Source organism: Pan troglodytes, chromosome 7 (assembly GCF_028858775.2).
Source record: "Pan troglodytes isolate AG18354 chromosome 7, NHGRI_mPanTro3-v2.0_pri, whole genome shotgun sequence".
NCBI lineage: Eukaryota > Metazoa > Chordata > Mammalia > Primates > Hominidae > Pan > Pan troglodytes.
In genome coordinates this window covers 131641718-131664446 of record NC_072405.2, presented here as the reverse complement: position 1 = coordinate 131664446, position 22729 = coordinate 131641718, and the positions used below count along the sequence as shown (strand labels likewise).

Here is a 22729-nt window from a genome sequence, read left to right as displayed (position 1 = left end):
CCAATTTTACCAACTATTCAGTTACATGTTGACCTCTCCAAAGTCCATCCACAGATAGTTCTCCCTCCCTCAGGTGGCCTCATTCTAAAGAACAGGCAGCCTGAGGCTACATGTCCACCAGGAATTCAGATGTTGTAGGTGGTAAGTAAATTCATTGAAAGGATTGAAATTAAAGGTATTATTGGAACAACAACAAAAAATAAATATGATGGTTGACTCACTGAAAGTGCTCTGTTAGAAGTTTCTTCCCTCCCACTTCCCATTGTGTTCCTGTGTAAAACTGCAAAGACTAAGAACACCCTACTACCTCTCAGTTAAAATTTCCTTGAGTTGTCCAGGCGCGGTGGCTCATGCCGGTAATCCTAGCACTTTGAGAGGCCAAGGGGGGTGGATCACCTGAGGTCAGGAGTTCAAGACTAGCCTGGCCAACATGGCAAAATCCTGTCTCTACTAAGAATACAAAGATTAGCTGGGCCTGGTGGTGGGTGCCTGTAATCCCAGCTACTCCTGAGGCTGAGGCAGGAGAATTGCTTGAACCTGTGAGGCGGAGGTTGCGTGAGCCAAGATTGTGCCACTGCACTCCAGCCTGGGTGACAGAGGAGACAGTCTCAAAAAAAAAAAAAAAAAAATTCCTTGAATTAGCCCTCAGGCATATTTTGGCTTACATAAGGCTATTCTGATAATATAAAATAAACCACATGAAAGTAAAGTTATAAAGCTATTTGAATCACTTAATGACATATTTGTTTCTAGATTTCATTTTGAGTTTACCACAACCTTTCTCAGATTATGTAAAATGCTTTCCTAAAAAATGGTTGTAATTTACCACTTTACTAGGATTATAGTATTTTTCTTTTACTGTGTGATGTTGGTAAATTTTAGCAACCCCGAAGTCAGCTCATTATCATGTTGCCAATTTAGATTTTAAAGGAGTACCTAGTGTAGGTTTCTTTGAGATCTCTAACACATAATCGACTATATTGTTTAACATTTCCACCTCTATGATGAAATGAGTGCACAAGGGAGAAGGTGAAAGTGAGAAAGGTCAGGGGAATAACGTTGAATCCATCTTACCACCAAATTACATCCATGTCTTAAGAAGCCTTGTTCCAATGTGGATTGGGTTTCCTCTGACCTACGGAGAAAAAATAAACAGAAATGTTTTTCAAAGAAAAGGAAAAAATTTCCAAGCTGTAAACATTTAATTGTAATACAATAACACAAGTTAATTTGCAAGTAAAAAACACATTTTAGTGATTTAAAAAAAAAAATCGAACCTGGGAAACCACCCAAAGCTTTCCTCCAAAGAAAGTATTCTAGTGAAGCCTGAACGGTGCAAACACACCCTGTGATTATCACCAACTGGGAACTGTGGAAGCCCCTTAATGCCAAAGCATGAAAAAGCATTTTAGCAACACATGCCAGCTACTTGTTCCAAGCTATTTCACAAATTCAAAGAGGGCAGTTTACAAAAAGCATAGTACATACAGTGTTTGTTTCAATGTCATTTATTCTTTTAGATATTTATTTGAGCTCAAACCCACTGTGCTTATTGGATATAGCAGAAGCAGGGAAGGGACAGTTGTAACCTTTCCTTCTCAAAGCCATTATAAGGTCAGTTTTACCAAACCAGTTGTCTCTTATAAGAATAATTGACTTGAATGGTTTTACCCACTTTAAAAAATTTAACATAATGGCAGGACCCCCAAACTTACCTTGACGAACACTCTATTCCAGTGGAGAACATCCTATATGCCAGCTGGCTCAGGTCTGTTAAATTGTATACCATTATTACAATGCCTAGTTCTTTATAAGACCAAATAAAGATCCTGGTTCTAAATTATTATAGGTAAATATATGGACCATGCAGCATGAAGCCTGTATGTAGTTATAAATAAGAGGACAATAGTACAATCTACAAAGCCCCAAACTCAAGATTTTATAGAACAGTCCTCATAATTAAGCTCAAATATTATTATTTATTGGTAGATGAAGTGCACCATCCTTGGCTTTCTTTGGTCAGTATTGGCCCGGCAGGAATGAAAAAAGAAATTGTTCTGGTAACATATAAAAATCTGACATCTTAAATCAACCTTTTAACTTCCCTAATCTTGAAAATAAATTTTTTGGTGGGTAAGGAAGATGGCCGAATAGGAACAGCTCCGGTCTACAGCTCCCAGCGTGAGCGACGCAGAAGACGGGTGATTTCTGCATTTCCATCTGAGGTACCGGGTTCATCTCACTAGGGAGTGCCAGACAGTGGGCGCAGGTCAGTGGGTGCGTGCACCGTGTGTGAGCCGAAGCAGGGCGAGGCATCGCCTCACTCGGGAAGTGCAAGGGGTCAGGGAGTTTCCCTTTCCTAGTCAAAGAAAGGGGTGACAGATGGCACCTGGAAAATCGGGTCACTCCCACCCGAATACTGAGCTTTTCCGACGGGCTTAAAAAACGGCGCACCAGGAGATTATATCCCGCACATGGCTCAGAGGGTCCTATGCCCACGGAGACGCACTGATTGCTAGCACAGCAGTCTGAGATCAAACTGCAAGGCGGCAGTGAGGCTGGGGAAGGGGCGCCCACCATTGCCCAGGCTTGCTTAGGTAAACAAAGCAGCCCGGAAGCTGGAACTGGGTGGAGCCCACCACAGCTCAAGGAGGCCTGCATGCCTCTGCAGGCTCCACCTCTGGGGGCAGGGCACAGACAAACAAAAAGACAGCAGTAACCTCTGCAGACTTAAATGTCCCTGTCTGACAGCTTTGAAGAGAGCAGTGGTTCTCCCAGCACGCAGCTGGAGATCTGAGAATGGGCAGACTGCCTCCTCAAGTGGGTCCCTGACCCCTGACCCCCAAGCAGCCTAACTGGGAGGCACCCCCCATCAGGGGCACACTGACACCTCACACAGCCGGCCTGGTACTCCAACAGACCTGCAGCTGAGGGTCCTGTCTGTTAGAAGGAAAACTAACAAACAGAAAGGACATCCACACCAAAAACCCATCTGTACATCACCATCATCAAAGACCAAAAGTAGATAAAACCACAAAGATGGGGAAAAAACAGAACAGAAAAACTGGAAACTCTAAAAAGCAGAGTGCCTCTCCTCCTCCAAAGGAACGCAGTTCCTCACCAGCAATGGAACAAAGCTGGATGGAGAATGACTTTGACGAGCTGAGAGAAGAAGGCTTCAGACGATCAAATTACTCCGAGCTGTGGGAGGACATTCAAACCAAAGGCAAAGAAGTTGAAAACTTTGAAAAAAATTTAGACGAATGTATAACTAGAATAACCAATACAGAGAAGTGCTTAAAGGAGCTGATGGAGCTGAAAACCAAGGCTCGAGAACTACGTGAAGAATGCAGAAGCCTCAAGAGCCGATGCGATCAACTGGAAGAAAGGGTATCAGCTATGGAAGATGAAATGAATGAAATGAAGCGAGAAGGGAAGTTTAGAGAAAAAAGAATAAAAAGAAACGAGCAAAGCCTCCAAGAAATATGGGACTATGTGAAAAGACCAAATCTATGTCTGATTGGTGTACCTGAAAGTGACGGGGAGAATGGAACCAAGTTGGAAAACACTCTGCAGGATATTATCCAGAAGAACTTCCCCAATCTAGCAAGGCAGGACAACATTCAGATTCAGGAAATACAGAGAACACCACAAAGATACTCCTCGAGAAGAGCAACTCCAAGACACATAATTGTCAGATTCACCAAAGTTGAAATGAAGGAAAAAATGTTAAGGGCAGCCAGAGAGAAAGGTCGGGTTACCCTCAAAGGGAAGCCCATTAGACTAACAGCGGATCTCTCAGCAGAAACTCTACAAGCCAGAAGAGAGTGGGGGCCAATATTCAACATTCTTAAAGAAACGAATTTTCAACCCAGAATTTCATATTCAGCCAAACTAAGCTTCATAAGTGAAGGAGAAAGAAAATACTTTACAGACAAGCAAATGCTGAGAGATTTTGTCACCACCAGGCCTGCCCTAAAAGAGCTCCTGAAGGAAGCGCTAAACATGGAAAGGAACAACCAGCACCAGCCACTGCAAAATCATGCCAAAATGTAAAGACCATCGAGACTAGGAAGAAACTGCATCAACAAATGAGCAAAATAACCAGCTAACATCATAATGACAGGATCGAATTCACACATAACAATATTAACTTTAAATGTAAATGGACTAAATGCTCCAATTAAAAGACACAGACTGGCAAATCGGATAAAGAGTCAAGACCCATCAGTGTGCTGTATTCAGGAAACCCATCTCACGTGCAGAGACACACATAGGCTCAAAATAAAAGGATGGAGAAAGATCTACCAAGCAAATGGAAAACAAAAACAGGCAGGGGTTGCAATCCTAGTCTCTGATAAAACAGACTTTAAACCATCAAAGATCAAAAGAGACAAAGAAGGCAATTATATAATGGTAAACGGATCAATTCAACAAGAAGAGCTAACTATCCTAAATACATATGCACCCAATACAGGAACACCCAGATTCATAAAGCAAGTCCTGAGTGACCTACAAAGAGACTTAGACTCCCACACATTAATAATGGGAAACTTTAACACCCCACTGTCAACATTAGACAGATCAATGAGACAGAAAGTCAACAATGATACCCAGGAATTGAACTCAGCTCTGCACCAAGTGGACCTAATAGACATCTACAGAACTCTCCACCCCAAATCAACAGAATATACATTTTTTTCAGCACCACACCACACCTATTCCAAAATTGACCACATACTTGGAAGTAAAGCTCTCCTCAGCAAATGTAAAAGAACAGAAATTATAACAAACTATCTCTCAGACCACAGTGCAATCAAACTAGAACTGAGGATTAAGAATCTCACTCAAAACCACTCAACTACATGAAAACTGAACAACCTGCTCCTGAATGACTACTGGGTACATAACGAAATGAAGGCAGAAATAAAGATGTTCTTCAAAACCAACGAGAACAAAGACACAACATAACAGAATCTCTGGGATGCATTCAGAGCAGTGCGTAGAGGGAAATTTATAGCACTAAATGCCCACAAGAGAAAGCAGGAAAGATCCAAAATTGACACCCTAACATCACAATTAAAAGAACTAGGAAAGCAAGAGCAAACACATTCAAAAGCCGGCAGAAGGCAAGAAATAACTAAAATCAGAGCAGACCTGAAGGAAATAGAGACACAAAAAACCCTTCAAAAATTAATGAATCCAGGAGCTGGTTTTTTGAAAGGATCAACAAAATTGATAAACCGCTAGCAAGACTAATAAAAAGAGAGAGAAGAATCGAATAGATGCAATAAAAAATGATAAAGGGGATATCACCACCTATCCCAGAGAAATACAAACTACCATCAGAGAATACTACAAACACCTCTATGCAAATAAACTGGAAAATCTAGAAGAAATGGATAAATTCCTCGACACATACACTCTCCCAAGACTAAACCAGGAAGAAGTTGAATCTCTGAATAGACCAATAACAGGATCTGAAATTGTGGCAATAATCAATAGCTTACCAACCAAAAAGAGTCCAGGATCAGATGGATTCACAGCCGAATTCTACCAGAAGTACAAGGAGGAACTGGTACCATTCCTTCTGAAACTATTCCAATCAATAGAAAAAGAAGGAATCCTCCCTAACTCATTTTATGAGGCCAGCATCATCCTGATACCGAAGCCGGGCAGAGACACAACCAAAAAAGAGAATTTTAGACCAATATCCTTGATGAACATTGATGCAAAAATCCTCAATAAAATACTGGCAAATCGAATCCAGCAGCACATCAAAAAGCTTATCCACCATGATCAAGTGGGCTTCATCCCTGGGATGCAAGGCTGGTTCAACATACACAAATCAATAAATATATTCCAGCATATAAACAGAACCAAAGACAAAAACCACGTGATTATCTCAATAGATGCAGAAAAGGCCTTAGACAAAATTCAACAACCTTTCATGCTAAAAACTCTCAATAAATTAGGTGTTGATGGGACGTATCTCAAAATAATAAGAGCTATCTATGACAAACCCACAGCCAATATCATCCTGAACGGGCAAAAACTGGAAGCATTCCCTTTGAAAACTGGCACAAGACAGGGATGCCCTCTCTCACCACTCCTGTTCAACATAGTGTTGGAAGTTCTGGCCAGGGCAATTAGGCAGGAGAAGGAAATAAAGGGTATTCAATTACGAAAAGAGGAAGTCAAATTGTCCCTGTTTGCAGACGACATGATTGTATATCTAGAAAACCCCATTGTCTCAGCCCAAAATCTCCTTAAGCTGATAAGCAACTTCAGCAAAGTCTCAGGATACAAAATCAATGTACAAAAATCACAAGTATTCTTATACACCAACGACAGACAAACAGAGAGCCAAATCATAAGTGAACTCCCATTCACAATTGCTTCAAAGAGAATAAAATACCTAGGAATCCAACTTACAAGGGATGTGAAGGTCCTCTTCAAGGAGAACTACAAACCACTGCTCAAGGAAATAAAAGAGGATACAAACAAATGGAAGAACATTCCATGCTCATGGGTAGGAAGAATCAATATCGTGAAAATGGCCATACTGCCCAAAGTAATTTACACATTCAATGCCATCCCCATCAAGCTACCAATGACTTTCTTCACAGAATTGGAAAAAACTACTTTAAAGTTCATATGGAACCAAAAAAGAGCCCACATCGCCAACTCAATCCTAAGCCAAAAGAACAAAGCTGGAGGCATCACACTACCTGACTTCAAACTGTACTACAAGGCTACAGTAACCAAAACAGCATGGTACTGGTACCAAAACAGAGATATAGATCAATGGAACAGAACAGAGCCCTCAGAAATAATGCCGCATATCTACAACTATCTGATCTTTGACAAACCTGAGAAAAACAAGCAGTGGGGAAAGGATTCCCTATTTAATAAATGGTTCTGGGAAAACTGGCTAGCCATATGTAGAAAGCTGAAACTGTATTCGTTCCTTACCCCTTATACAAAAATCAATTCAAGATGGATTAAAGACTTAAACGTTAGACCTAAAACCATAAAAACTCCAGAAGAAAACCTAGGCATTACCATTCAGGACATAGGCATGGGCAAGGACTTCATGTCTAAAACACCAAAAGCAATGGCAACAAAAGCCAAAATTGACAAATGGGATCCAATTAAACTAAAGAGCTTCTGCACAGCAAAAGAAACTACCATCAGAGTGAACAGGCAACCTACAAAATGGGAGAAAATTTTTGCAACCTACTCATGTGACAAAGGGCTAACATCCAGAATCTACAATGAATTCAAACAAATTTACAAGAAAAAAACAACCCCATCAAAAAGTGGACGAAGGACATGAACAGACACTTCTCAAAAGAAGACATTTATGCAGCCAAAAAACACATGAAAAAGTGCTCACCATCACTGGCCATCAGAGAAATGCAAATCAAAACCACAATGAGATACCATCTCACACCAGTTAGAATGGCAATCATTAAAAACTCAGGAAACAACAGGTGCTGGAGAGGATGTGGAGAAATAGGAACACTTTTACACTGTTGGTGGGACTGTAAACTAGTTCAACCATTGTGGAAGTCAGTGTGGTGATTCCTCAGGGATCTAGAACTAGAAATACCATTTGACCCAGCCATCCCATTACTGGGTATATACCCAAAGGACTATAAATCAGGCTGCTATAAGGACACATGCACACATATATTTATTGCAGCATTATTCACAATAGCAAAGACTTGGAACCAACCCCAATGTCCAACAATGATAGACTGGATTAAGAAAATGTGGCACATATACACCATGGAATACTATGCAGCCATAAAAAATGATGAGTTCACATCCTTTGTAGGGACATGGATGAAATTGGAAATCATCATTCTCAGTAAACTATCGCAAGAACAAAAAACCAAACACCGCATATTCTCACTCATAGGTGGGAATTGAACAGTGAGAACACATGGACACAGGAAGGGGAACATCACACTCTGGGGACTGTGGTGGGGTGGGGGGAGGGGGGAGGGATAGCATTGGGAGATATACCTAATGCTAGATGACGAGTTAGTGGGTGCAGCGCACCAGCATGGCACATGTATACATATGTAACTAACCTGCACAATGTGCACATGTACCCTAAAACTTAATGTATAATAATAATAAAATAAAATAAAGAAAATAAATTTTTTTATTTTGCTATATATATATGTGTGTATATATATATATATTTGTGTGTGTGTGTGTGTGTGTGTGTGTGATGAGACAAGCCAATACACTCTAAGAACTTAAAAGTCTCCATCTTTTAAAAAAGACTCTGAAGACCAAAAAGGTTAAATACATTGTCTGAGGTTACATTCTTAATTAGTGGAACAACCAGGGTCAGGATTTAGGTCTTCCGATTCCAAGTTTAGAAATCCTTCTACATATCAAATACTAAGCTATATTTTGTATTCCTAATGAGTTCAATTTTCTAAAACCTCTCAAAAGACATGGCCATATTTAACAGCAGTACTATCACATAAAGAAAAAAAGTATTTTCTTGCATATTGAAATTTTTTTTGTCCCTGCACATGAAATAATTGTCAAGCAAAAAATAAGCTCATAGAAGTAAATATCACATGAGACAATGTAAAAGCCTAATGGATTCGATTCGAACTGCAAAAGTGAGGAATGAGGTATATGTATATTTAAGGAAGAATAAAAACAATTTTCTTACTCATAAGTTCCAAGTTACCACATTCTAATGACTGGAGTGTGAAAATCTTGGGTATCTGGGAAGGAACGGAATAGTGGTGAGAAAGGACAGCTCATTTCCTAATATAATCCTCTTCCATGCAAATGCATGACTACAGTCAATGAAGAACACCCATCTGCAGTTACTGCTTTATATAATAAGGTTTTTTGTTTTGTTTTGTCTTGCTTTGCTTAATAAAAATTCCAGTGACAGTTTCAAGCATCTTATTCTCCCTTTTTACTGGACTATTTCTCCTGTGTGTCTATAATCACTGAATAAAGGGCAGACAGAGTCTCTTACAAAGAAGCATCCATTAGAGATATTCTAAGAGGCACTACTATCTATGTCTTACACTTTTTTTGTGCCTAACAAAAGAAAGGAGAATAGTCAGGGACCACCTTGCTTTTCCAGGTCTTATAAAATTGGCCTTGCCATAACAATATGAGCTGTTCATTCATCCTGTAAAAATGCCTCATATTAGAAAGCTGCTTGGCTTTTGCTGAGCTTTGGAATTGGGGGCATGGTATTTACACTGTGCCCTACTATAAGCTAAATAGGCTCACACCCGAGAAACAGTTATTGCTTAATGAAAGTAATATGTTTTAACCAAGACTATATTAGTATTTGACAATCAGACATCCCTTGTACTAAAATGTGTCTATTCTAATACAAGTATCTACAAATTTAATTCTATTTTTCTGGTTTTACTCCTGGGCAGTATATATACCATCACTCTTTTTCATACATTTCGTCCGAAGTCAAGAACAAAGCATCTGATGATCTTTCGGAATGTTCCCTGGTTTGGAAGGAAGCCATAGTCTTTAGTAGCAGACAGAGCTGGGTGAGGATTTGAACTGTACACTTAGTTGCTGTATCATTGTATAAAAAATTATTTAACTTCTGTCGGACATAGTTTTCTCATTTTATCGTACATACCACGTGGTATTTTTATGAGACTTTAAGGCAATATCAAGTACCTAGCTCAGGACTAGAAAAATAATGGGTATTCAATGTGGTATCATGGTAAATATCAAAGGTTTGGGAATCAGTTTAAGTTCAAAGTCTTTTTCCACTATAAGTGTGTCTAAATCTTTGATTTTATAAATTGGGCATACTAGTAATAGACATTGAATGGGTTTCATTAGAAGGATTGAGTAAGATAATCTACATACAGCAGTTAGAAGAAACCTAGCACATAATAAGTACTCTACTCATTAACTCAACAAGCATTTACTGAGCATCTACTACATGTGAGACAATTTTTGAAGAGCTGGGTATTAAACAGTGAAAGAGTAAAAAAAAAATCTTTATCTGTATAAGCATAATAATTTCCTATAAAGAAATACTACAAACAAGATAAGTAAAATTACTATTATGTAAAATACTAAAAAATTCTTATGGGCCGGGCACAGTGGCTCATGTTTGTAATCCTAGCATTTTGGGAGGCCAAGGCAGGCAGATCACGAGGTCAGGAGTCTGAGACCAGCCTGGCCAATATGGTGAAACCCCATCTCTACTAAAAAATACAAAAATTAGCCAGGCTTGGTGGCACGCACCTGTAGTCCCAGCTACTCGGGAGGCTGAGGCAGGAGAATCCTTAGAACCTGGGAGGCAGGGGTTGCAGTGAGCTGAGATTGTGCCACTGCACTCCAGCCTGGCCACAAGAGCGAGCCTCCGTCTCAAAAAAAAAAAAAAAAAAAAAAAATGCTTATGGGGACATTTTAAAATGGAGGCAAAGATAAGATAGTCAGAAGGCACTTACTAAAAGATGTGATTTGAGGAAAGAACTAAATGTTCACAGTTATTAATACTATTACTTTCCTTTATTTTTTATTTACTAATTTGTAATAGAATCCAGTAATCAGAACGAGAAGGAGAAAAATATATCAGCTACGATTAGTCAAGAAAATAGAAACCACTCAAGCTAGAAGGCACTTAATTCAGGGAACTAATTAGGTGCTTACGAAACCACTGACAGTATGAAGAAGTGAAGTTTAAGTTAAATTACTGTGGTTTTTTTTTCTTCAAGAAATTTGGATATTACAAGATTTTCTGGAAACCACTGCCAATGATCTCAGCTACCTACCATCCCAAAATGATAATTTTAGGGAGAACTCCTGGAAGTCACTGACAAAATCTCCTATTTGTCCACTACCTGCTAGTAGTAGGTAGTAAATGCAGGAGTAGTAACTGCTCCTACCTGCCCCTGGGAGAGGAGTTATATTAACTTCTCTTCTACCTTCAAAATTTAATGCAAATGAGTCTCACTAAAGGAATTTAAATCGGAGAACAGGCAGCAAGGGATTCGTAGTTTCTAGGCTTCCAGACCCTGCGACACAAAGGTGGCATAGGATGGAGTCTATGTAGATATCTATCAAAGAGAAAGAGAAGAAAAAACTGAAGGACAAACAAAACTGTTTATTATGCATTGGGCATTGTGCTAAATGTTCATTTACTCCCCACAAAAGCGTTTTATTGTTGGTAAGTATATTATCTTCCTCTTTTCACAGATGAGGAAACTGGAACTTGAGTGGATTAATTTGTCCGAAGTCACACACTAAATAAGTTACAGAGCTAAATTTTATTCCTGGGAAATACGATTTTAGGGCCTGCACTTTTAATCCTTTTGCTTTTATTTACCTATGTTCTTTATTCCTAGAGAAAGGGATAAAGAGTGTGGCTAATTATACAGTGGTCTAGATTAAATAACTAATTGTATTCATAGTATTTGTTGAGAAGGAGTTAGGGAAATTGCAATTTGAAAGGAAAAAGAGCTGGTTTTGAGGGTTACAAAGGAAGAGACAGAACTCAGTAAATATTGCCAAGAGGACAAGTGAAGAGACACACAAGGACATCCTGCTATGTATTTCTACTAATATTTTGAACTGTTCTTATCTTCAGACAGGACCCATTTTCCAAAGTAAGGTCCACAGACACTTAGAATATCAGATCTAGAGGGAATCTTAGAAATCAATTCACCCTGAGAAATGAGACCACCAAGAGTTTCAAAGTACAGAAACTTGTTCCAGTTCTCACACATGCTGACATTAGTCAAGAGCTTTTTCTTTTAGACCACATTTTAGTCTGTTTTTAAAAAAATTGTTTAATATCTATAAATTTTTGTGTGTCTGTTGGTTAAAACGGTATAGCAGAAATCTTTTTGGCTATTCTTGGCTCATCCGCAAATTTGCTGGCAGCCGTGGCACGTCTCATTCACTTCATCCAAGGTTCCAGAAACTCCATGTTCCCATGTGCGGAGTAGGAGTCTTACTAATCTTCATTCAGAATTTTAAAGGGACTGGATCATGAGTTAATTTGTGTAAAGCACTCTGAGATTCTGGGATAAAATCCACTGCATAGGCAAAGAAAAGGGGCTTTTTTTTCTGAATTATCAACCAATATTTGGAGAATGGTGGAGTCTAGATTCAACAAGGAATGCAAATGTTCTTCCTCGAAATCTTGCAGTCAATATTGGGACAATTTCAATATCCATGAAATTTTAAATATAATCATAAAGTGAGTTTGCCTCCAAAATTTTCCCAAGTAAGAAGCATTTTAAAACTACTTTTGGGATATTCTTATCTTGAGGCTGTGCTCTCCACTTAACTACATATTTCCATGCCGTCTTTGGAAAACTAAATACTATAATTTGCTTCAGCCATGTTGTATTAAAATTTATTATTCAAAGAATAAGAACAAATAATCACTAAATATTCTTTCTTCTTTCAGAAGCACTGTGTTTCTTAAATTTATGGGTGGAAATCTAAGTGTGTGTTTAGTTTTGTTTACTCATCTTTGTCAATCTCCAGAGACTGAATATATTTATATTTATTCTGTTAGAGTAAACTCCATATTGGTCATTGCACTTCAGAATTAAATATGTTATTTTAGTTAGAGAAAAACACTTATCCTTAATAGAAAAAAAAACATTTATTTTTCTGCTCAGGAAAATAATCCAGAGGCCTAGAAACAAATGATTTTATGTAAGGTGGAATTTAGCAAATGCCCACATTAAAAATCAGAGCAAAATTCTTAATTAGCTATCCTATGGTCCTCACCAGATTGTATTAGAAAATGTTCAAATAATTAAAATAACCTAATCTTAATAAACTATAATTGAAAAGGAGAGGCCGGGCGTGGTGGCTCATGCCTGTAATCCCAGCACTTTGGGAGGCCAAGGCAGGCAGATCACCTGAGGTCAGGAGCTCCAGACCAGCCTGACCAATATGATGAAACCCCGTCTCTACTAAAAATACAAAAATTAGCCAGATGTGGTGGCATGCACCTGTAATCCCAGCTACTTGGGAGGCTGAGACAGGAGAGTCGCTTGAACCTGGGAGGTGGAGGTTGCAGTGAGATGAGATCACACCACTGCACTCCAGCCTGGGCAACAAGAGCAAAAGTCCGTCTCAAAAAAGAAAAAGAGAGAATGACATTTTTGCTTTAAATACAAATGATACTGGCTAACCTATCCCAAAACAACTTGGAGAATTCAGTTACTTGTGATTAAATTTGCCCGAAACATCTGCATAAATCAACCCATGGATATTACATCTTATTGGGCTTACTGGGCATCAACATCTAGCCATCTGGGTTCTTTTCTCACTGTGCCACTAAAACTGATTTTGTCAAAGTCATCAACAGCATCTTGGAAAGTAATGGCTATCTTCTCACGAAAGGAACTCTCTCTTTGTTATTTCTCAGGATTCTGTCCTAAGCTCTCTTCTCAATTTATAAATTCTCCCTGGGCAAATTCATATATTCCTTTCACTTCAATCATGTATATTTCTCCAAATTTATTTATAGTACAGATATCTCTCCTGAGCATAAGACCTTTATATTCAAATATGTGTTATATATCTCCATTTGGATATCTGTGAAGAATGTCATATTCATTATATCCAAAATTGAACTCATTACTATCCCCCACAAACTGCCTCTTCTGTGTTCTGATTATCAGTGAATGCCATCCATCAATCTGTCAGTTGCTTAAGCCATAAATCTTGCTGTTTTCATTACTACCTTTTGCTCCTTTCTCAACACCTAAAACCAATTACTGCATCCTCCCAATGCTGTCTTCTAAACACTTTTTTAGTCTGTTCATGATTTCTACTACTTTTATTGTTCAGACCACAATCACCTCTTCCTTGGAGTATGACAAAAAAAATTCCCAGTTGTACTTTCCGTATTCAATCTCATCTTTCTCTGATTCATTCTTATAGTGAATTAAAATTATAATGTGGGCATGGATTTTTCCTGGTTAAAATTTCAAGTCTATAAACTTCAAGATAAATTCCAAATTATTTAACATGGCATAGACTGTGTGAAAGGTGTAGTCAAACTGAATTTCCTTTTGGTTATTGATCAAGCCACACATGCTCTCTTGCACACTCCCTCTCTTCATCTGTCTATCTCTGGCACTCTGTCTCTTCCTCTCTTCTCTGAATAGTATGAGGCATCTTTGATTTCTCTTTTCTCTTCCTTCTCCAAACCCAAGTCCCATTGACTCAACATTTCAAATGATCATAAATATTACTACTTCTGTCTGTGCCAAGTCTGTGTTAAGTGTCCTTGCTTGAGTACTTCCATAGCATACTTCACTTCTACTAAAAGTGGTAGTGGTAAATATCACTCTTTGGTAAATATCCCTTTACTTTTCTGTGACCTCTAACTCACTGTAAACTCTTTAAGGCTTAGGGCCTTGTCTTGTTCAATGTTATTTACTTAGCACCTAGCTCTTTGCCAAGGCATACAATACGTTAATAGGCATATTAACCATTAATATGTGGTTTAAAAATGGAAGGAGGAATAAAAGGAAGGAAGGGAGGAAGGGAGAAAGGGAGGAAGGGAGGAAGGGAGGGAGAGAAAGAGGGAGGGAGGGAAGATGACAATTAGCAAAGTCATATTGTTTATTTTTTAGAAAAACAAGTTATATTTTTCAACTTGAAAGATTCAAGAAAAAAGTTATTTCTGATATGAGTAGATACAAAGTTGGATAAAGATGCAGTGCATGTGTGAAAGACACCCAGCAGTAGGGACAAAAAAACAGTGGAATTGGAAAGAAAAGTGAAAAAAATCCATCATTCAAAGCTTTTAGTCCATCCCACCTTCCTTTTGCTTGTGCCAACAGATATCATTGCCCTGAGTATTATGGAACATTTCTATCTCTAGCAGAAAGGCACTTAAAATGTTGCCTATGACATAAGAAAAAGAGTTGACTATCACTACAAAAATGTAACATGAGAATGAAAACAAAAATAAACCTAAATCTTAGCTAACCCAACAATTTATGGTGACATAAAACTGCTGCTCTGAGCCATTCATTATTCATTCATTTACCTACTTATTTACATATTAAGGTTAGTTGGTCTAAACTGTGGCATTCCAACTGCAAGGAGGATGCCCAGTTCTACATTTTAGCACTCAAATCAGTCAGGGGAACCTTCAAAGAAATTAAGATGCAGGCTAATTGAATTTTTTTATTTTACAAAGTTGATATATTACCAAAGCACAACTACCTCCGTGGAGAGGTGATTGAACAGTAAGTACTGAAGAAAATATGGCAGGATGCAATGCTTCGTAATCATGAATGGGGCAACATGATTCACTTTTTTTTTTTTTTTTCCAAACACAGGAAGCATGGGAAAAAAATCTGCAATTTGATTGCAAAGCAACATCCATCCTCTTCTGTCTCCCTTTTCTCGCTGTAGTTCTTGTCCTAGGGAAGAAATGCCAGATGTGCAGTGACTCACAAGCAACGCGAGGTGACAGTTCTTCCTTGTCTGAAAAGACTAAACATTTCAAAGGCACATTTTTAATTGTGGCAAAACCATTTGAAACTACCCTCCTTAAAAATGACGTCTTTTCTTGTTTAACTTTTTCCCCTTAGACTCAGTGTAACTCAGACAGAGCTCTCTGAGTATTTGAAACTGAAAACACACACAAAAAGGGGGCAATTTTGCAAACAATTCTGGGAAAGTCAGCCCAATTTATGCAAATATTTATAACTTTTATGTCCTTAGTTTCCTCTATTATGTCTCTCCACATATATTTCAGGATATTTGTCCAAAGGAACACTAAGTATTCTTTTTTATCTTCATTTTTCTGATTATATACATTATGAAGAACATTAAAGAAATTCTCAAATAAAAGTGACTTATCCCACTAGCTGGAAATAATTTTATTCTCAGACATTTCATTCATATATTTTAATGTACTTAAGATTATAAAGCTCTCTATATAATTTTCACCCTTATTATTTTACCCTGAGTAATTTACATATCATTAAAATATCTTTAAACACATTATGTTTATTGCTAAGGTTTGATTTTTAGATGGTTCTCATTTTTTTTTGTTGTTGTTTTTTTGAGACGGAGTTTCCCTCTTGATGCCCAGGTTGGAGTGCAATTGCTCCATCTAGGCTCACTGCAACCTCTACCTCCCAGGTTCAAGTGATTCTCCTGCATCAGCCTTCTGAGTAGCTGGGATTACAGGCATGTGCCACCATGCCCAGCTAATTTTGTATTTTCAGTAGAGATGGGGTTTCTCCATGTTGGTCAGGCTGGTCTCAAACTCCTGACCTCAGGTGATCCGCCCACCTCAGCCTCCCAAAGTTCTGGGATTACAGGCGTGAGCCACTGCGCCCAGCCAATGTTTTTACTATTACAAATTATGCAGTCATCCGTTCTTGTACATTTCCTGAGCATTGAGTCATAGATGAGGAATTGCTGTATCAAAGAATATATATTATACATAATTTGAGGTGGTCGATTTCTATTTCTAAATAGCCTTTTAAAAGATGGTAAAAGTTGACTTTCTCACATACAATACATAAGAACAATCCCTCTCACTACATTTTAGAACACACAGGGCATTATTTGTTTACCTTTCAAATATGATGACCAAAATGTAATGTTCTTATTGTTCTAATTGGCTTTTTTGATGGATAGAATTATTGAAATTTTATATGGGTGTGTTATACATGCATATTTATAATATTATGTTTATATTTATCAGTTTCTACCAACTTGCATGACATATAAGCAGGTATGTCACTTATATGGTAAATTTATTTATCTTTCTGAGACTTCCCTTAGCATTCATGTTTCCACAAATGTAATCACAATCTTTCATTTGGTAGAGAACTCTACTCTGTATTTGAAGCCAGGTTCAAACAGGCCAGAAAAATGATCCTTCAAGAATTGATTCCTGACAGGACACACTAGAAATAGATCTATTTGGGCCTCTCTGTTCTCTGTATGCACAGCATTTACTCTCTCTGTATGCACAGCATTTACTCTAAATTTGTTCTAAAAAGCTAACCCATGATTTATGGAGCCATAGAAAGGGAAAGCCTTGGGAGGCCGAGGTGGGTGGATCACGAAGTCAAGAGATCGAGACCATCCTGGCCAACATGGTGAAACCTCGTATCTACTAAAAATACAAAAATTAGTCGGGCGCAGTGGGGGGCGCCTGTAATCCCAGATACTTGGGAGGCTGAGGCAGAAGAATCGCTTGAACCCAGGAGGCGGAGGTTGCAGTGAGCTGAGATCGTGCCACTGCACTCCAGCCTAGGTGACAGAGCGAGACTCCATCTCAAAAAAAAAAAAAAAAAGAAAGAAAGAAAGAAAAGAAAAGAAAGGGAAAGCCAGAGTTTATTAGTTAATTATTCTCCAAGGAGGTGTCAGCCAATGCCAAGAGAGGATGAGATCACTCTCATTTCCTATCTGGACTTTTGGATCTGTCCACTCTGTTCCTTTGAGGGGCAATAAGATAAGGAACTGGAGCATCCTGAAAGACTTCATTTGATAGCCATGTGACCCCTTGTTTATTGCTAAGTATGCGATCAGGAGGCCATATGGACTGACTTGGGGGTGATTTTTGAAAGGAATTATTAAAATGAGTCATAGTAAGTACAATGGATAAACACAAAGACATGAAAACTTGGACCCTTAATAATTCGATAATGTTTTGGACAGAGCTACAGCTAATAGTACACATAGAGATACCAAAGAAGAAGCAAAAAGTGTTTTAAAATAGCAGAAGACACAGTACCATCAAACAAATGACAAGAAAAAACTCACAGCTTTCAACAGATTCTCCCAAAGGCTCAGCTGTCCAAATTCAGTACCACTAGACTAGAGAGAGTAATTGTTAGCATTGTCGACGTGTGCCAATGCTAGTCTAACCCCTCGTCCTTACAGTAGTAGCACCTGCAAGACCAGTGTTGAGAATGTCTAAGCCTTTCCTAGTTGCAGGACCCCTGCTGGACTCTTTCTGCTTGTTACAAACATTCAATCCCATTTCTCACACTTCAAGGGTGGATTCCCAGTTTCACCTCCTCCATCTCAGGAGCAAGAAATTAAAGCATAGTACCAGCTTCTTCCAAAAATGCTTTTCAGCTCAGCATTCTGAAGTTTTCTCTGACTGCACCCTAACCCACCAAGCTATTCTCAATGGTAAATTAATAGTAAGTGATAAATACTCATGATAAATGCCCATTGTTTATTTTTATTATGTAACAGTCACCATTAATTTGCATCTACTACACACTAGGCATTATTGGTAGTAGTTTTTAAGAAATATAAATATATATTTACAATCTATAAAGTAATTATATTAGGCTTATAATTATTATTACTAGTTACTATTTATTTCATGCCTACTTTGTCCCAGACACTGGATTGAATGTGTTATTATAACAATGTTTATAACCCTCTCAACAACTCTACATGATAGGTATTAAAGTCATTTTTTAAATGATGAAACTAAGATTCAAAGAGGTGAACTAACTTATATATGAAGCACTTATTACATTGGTTGACACCTAGAAAATGCCCAAAGTTACCATTTTATTATTAATATTACATATTTTGCTATCGATATTAATTTTGGGAAGTCATGGGACATGTTGCTTGGATGGAGATTTGGCTAGGGAAGGTATGCCATATACAAAAAAATTAATGTTTGTACCTTTGAGCACCATTGTATTAATAATATTAATGGTGGCCGGGCATGGCGGCTCGCACCTGTAATCCCAGCACTTTGGGAGGCCGAGGCAGTGGATCATGAGGTCAGGAGTTCAAGACCAGCCTGGCCAACATGGTGAAACCCCGTCTCTATTAAAAATAAAAAAAATTAGCCAGGCATGGTGGCGAATGCCTGTAGTCCCAGCTACTTGGGAGGCTGAGGCAAGAGAATCACTTGAACCCGGGAGGCAGAGGCTCCAGTGAGCTGAGATTGCACCACTGCACTCCAGCCTGGGCAACAGAGCATGATTCTGTCTAAAAAAAAAAAAGTATTATTGTTAATAACATTAAAATAATACTGATAATACCATTAATGATGTTACTAAGATATACTGTATTACATTAGTATATAGTGTATTAATACTATTATGTTAATAGTAATATTAATTTATAGTATTATTATATATTATATAGTATATATAGTATACTATTATTAATAGTATTAATATATCAATGCAATGTGTTATACTAAAAAACTACTACTATTAATACTATTATATACCGTAACAATACTATTAATAAAATAGTTCAGTTTTAAGTACCTACTGTATGCCAAACAGACTAACATCTTTTTCAGTGTTTACTTTGTTTCAACCTTAAAAATCTCTGTGCAACAAATTATTGTGTTACTTCCTGATTTACAAATGAAGAAACAAAGGATAAGAGAGATGAATTATATAAGCTATATACCTTGTAAGAATAGAGCCAGGATTAGAATGTTGGCCCTCTGATTTAAAAGCCTTAGTTCTTAATCATTGTGCATTTGAGCTAGAAGGAATCTTATGTATCATTTTGTATTTACCTTATTTTACATATGAAGAAACTAGGACCCAATAAGGAAGTAAAACTGCCCATGATTACATAGCATTTATTGGTCTAACTAAAATTTGCTAATAATAATAGCAGCCAAAACTAATTGCCTGTTCATCGTACATAGTCATGATGCAAATATTATCTTATTTACAGCCCCAGTATCCAAGTAAATTAGGATCCCTAGAGCCGAGTTTTGACTATAAAGGAAACAAAAATTCAGAGAGGTTAAGTAACTTGAATAACTTCGGTAGCATCTCTCATTCAATGTCCTTTCCAGGTCATCATGATGGTTTCCATGTTTTCTCTGGGGATGTGCTGAATCCGCCTCAGACCAATTGTTCAATTTTCAGAAATTTTGTAAGCTAGTGGTCAAACATAGCTATTATTTAAACCTATATTTTATAAACTAATGTTTTAATACATTACATTAAAAACAAAGTTAAGTCCTTTTGTACATTTTTTAGTCATTTTATTCACAATACTAACAATATTAACAGCATTAATAATAAAATTAATAAATAATAATGCCAATAACATATTACTGTTAACACTGTACATTTTACTAATATTAATATTATTAATATTAATAACTTACTAATATTAATCATATTATTTACTATATATTATACTATTTTACCACATCTCTAAATCCTAACTATTGTACTACATTTTGCTATTACCTAGTAATAAAATACCTAGGCAAAATACCTAGTAATGAAATTATGTGTCTATGGTATCTGCATGATCAGAACACTATGTATTGTTTGGTTTACTGTGAGACATCCTCTCCCACTCTGCTTTTAATGATGTCATGTTAGTAGCTTGAAATTGGCCATGGGAGGATTATCTACACCACCTAAATGGGCAAATGCTACAAATCAGGGCATTTATCCGCCCCCGCCCTGCCCCCACATAATCAGTTACTAAAAAAAATTACTACTTCCATGGGTCATGAATATTAAAACAGAAGTCAAAAATGTTTTCCTGAATAAGTTAGGTCATATAAGGAAAACTCAAATTTGTGTTATACACAATCAAAGGATATAATATAGGTTCACTGAACTTTAAAAAATTAACTAGGTGATATGAGTAGTATCTTTTGAATACAAATACTTTAAAGTGACAATTCCCAGGAAATTCTAGCTGATATTCAAACTAAGAGGCTTTTAAGCATAACGAAACCTGTCTCTACCTCTCTATATCATGTAGTCAACTTATTGTAAGACAAAGGGTGGAAGGAAGATGATTCTAAATTTATACAATATACTGCAATGTAGAACCATGATCAACTACTATGGTTTGTATTGGTAGACTCCAACCTTACAAGGGACAAAATAGTGAAAGGTGATGCTAAACCTAAAAGTAAAAAAAAAAAAAAAAATGTCCATTCAAGTGTGAGAGAGTCCATTAATTAGTGGTGCACAGCCTAAGAGGTGGAAACCAGTCCGTGTGACTCACCCCAGACTTTGCCTGGCTTGGTAATGTGAAGCAAAGCATTTTACCCCGTGGGTCACTGGTTCAACCTGGCTTATACTGAGAGTAAATGAAAGCTGCTGGCAGAAGAAGGTGATTTAATGCTCTGAATGAAATGAAGTAGTTATCTCAGCTCAATCCTGAATGTTCTCCTATTCCTTTCTGTAATAGTTAGCAGTCATTAGCACCCTTGTTCGTTGACAGTTTTGGCAGAAAGGCCAAGATAATAATATGCCCAGAGATTAAAATCACATCTCACCTCGGTGGTCCCTCCAGAACAGAGCTGGAAAGGAAAATCTTGTTCTGCCACTTGTTCCCATTAGAGAACTTTAATTTCTAGTGTAATGTTTTTCTCAAAGAGCCTGAAGTCAAGAGTTCAAAAGAGCACTGGAGGGGAAAAAAAAATTGTAAAGCCTTTTGCTCTGTCATTTCCCTTTTGATTTTAGATAGGAAAATTCAACATTTCTAATGTCTCGCTCTTAAATCAAATTATTTGGAAGATATTTTCAGTAGGGGAAAATTTTGAACAGCTGAATTTTGTTTATGTTTGTAGGACCTATTTTGAAATTGTTAAGTTGGGACAATAATAAATTATAGTGTGGAATTTTAGAAGACCTCATAATGATAGAAAAGTGTAGCTGAGCAAAGTGACCTCTCTCAACTCTTTTAAATATTTAGATCCCTGGATAAAAGGCCAGGTGGTTGTCATAGAATCAGAGACTGGGACACAAGTCCAAGTGTCTAAGAGGGTGTTCACTCTAGTCCCTAGTCTACCATTTACCAGCACTCTGATCTTCAAATGATAGGCATGCTGAACTAGACGCACTCTGATTTCCTATAGTCCAGATCTGTTTTTAAGCAAATAAAATATTCTTACATTCATTTTACCAGTGAAGTACTTAAATGTGTTAATAGATTTAAAGTACTTGAAGCAAAGTCTGAAACGTAATAACTCCTATTTAAATCTGTGTCCTTATATTATTAACATTATTATTATTATTTAAAGAATAAAATAAATTTCCCAAAGTAAATTGTAGAGGAAAAACTAAAACTCCAGGCCTAGACCTGTTTTATTTATTGATTTTTTTTCATCACAATACAGAAGATTAAGCTGTCACATGCAATAGGTCATCATTTCCCAAAATGTTGTTTTCAGGAACAATAATCCTTCAAGACACTCCTTTGTAAAATTATTCCTTGGATAAAAATATAATATGGGATATGCTGCCTACTATATCCCTTCTTAGAAAAGAAGAGTGCACATTAGCTTATTAAAGACTCTGAAGGTGGGCACAGTGGCTCAAGGCTACAATCCCAGTGACTCAGGAGGCTGAGGTAGGAAGATTGCTTGAGCCCGGGATTTTGAGGTTACAGTGAGCTATGATTACAGCACTGCCCTCCAGCCTGGGCAACAGAGTAAGACCCCATCTCAAAAAAGAAAAAAAAAAGACTTTGAGTAGTCTTTCATGAAGTAAATCTATTCAACTGGGCATATACTGTGGTTTAAATGTGTCCCTCCAACATTTATGTTGAAACTTAATCCTCAATGCAATAGTATTAAGAGGTAGGGCCTTTAGGAGACGATTAGTTCATGAGGGCTTTGTTCCCATGAATGGAATTGGTGCTCTTATAAAAGAGGCTAAGATAGCCTGTCTGGTCCTTTTGCCTTTCTACCTTTTCTAGCATGTGAAGA

General features: G+C 37.5%; 1 long non-coding RNA gene across 1 annotated transcript in view; it reads right to left on the bottom strand.

Annotated features, from left to right (window-relative positions):
* The window catches only part of LOC134810795 (uncharacterized), a 501171-nt gene that overhangs the window by 66373 nt on the left and 412069 nt on the right, over positions 1 to 22729 (bottom strand). Inside the window, exon 4 of the long non-coding RNA XR_010159384.1 lies at positions 1075 to 1135. This is a non-coding gene — a long non-coding RNA (uncharacterized LOC134810795). The remainder of the gene's footprint in view (positions 1 to 1074; positions 1136 to 22729) is intronic.